The sequence below is a fragment of the Canis lupus genome, chromosome 16, assembly GCF_003254725.2.
Source record: "Canis lupus dingo isolate Sandy chromosome 16, ASM325472v2, whole genome shotgun sequence".
NCBI classification, from domain to species: Eukaryota; Metazoa; Chordata; class Mammalia; order Carnivora; family Canidae; genus Canis; species Canis lupus.
The window spans coordinates 53,612,757-53,613,395 of NC_064258.1; the positions used below are offsets into that span (position 1 = coordinate 53,612,757).

The following is a 639-nucleotide window of genomic DNA, read 5'->3' on the forward strand; positions in this document are numbered from 1 at the left end:
GTGGAAGACAAGGAGTTTGATTAGACATTGGGGTGATCAGATGTTCAGGGTGAAGTCCAATTTCATTTTCTTTAATGAAGTTGATCAGTTTTCCCAGAACCATTTATTGAAGAGACTATTCTTTCCTTGTATATTTTCAGCTTCTGTATCAAGTATTAGTTGGTCATAGATTTGAGGGTTCATTTCTGGGCTCAAGATCCTGTTCTATTGGTCTTTGTGTCTATTTTTATTCTAGTACCATACTGTTTTCATTACAATAGCTTTGTAGTATAGAACACTTTACGAATTTGCATGTGTCCTTGTGCAAGGACCATGCTAATCTTCTCTGTATCATTCCAGTTTAATTCTACGTGCCGCCAAAGCCAGCACACGCTAGGTTTGTGGTATAGGTTAAAAATCAGGAAGTGTGATGCCTCCACCTTTTTCTTTCTCAGGATTGCTTTGGCTATTCAGGGTCTTTGGTGATTCTATACAAATTTTAGGATTATTTTTTTCTAGTTCTATGAGAAATGACACAGTCTTTTTGATAGGGGTTGCACTGAATGTATAAATGGGTTTGGGTAAAATGGACATTTAAAAAATATTAATTCTTTCTATCCATGAGTATTGGATATCTTTCCATTTGTTTGTGTCACCTTC

General features: G+C 35.8%; 1 non-coding gene across 1 annotated transcript; it reads right to left on the reverse strand.

Annotated features, from left to right (window-relative positions):
• Nucleotides 1–263: 263 nt before the first annotated feature.
• LOC112651153 (U6 spliceosomal RNA) lies at nt 264–369 on the reverse strand. Its single transcript, XR_003130637.2, has one exon. It is a non-coding gene; the product is annotated as a U6 spliceosomal RNA (small nuclear RNA).
• Nucleotides 370–639: the final 270 nt, after the last annotated feature.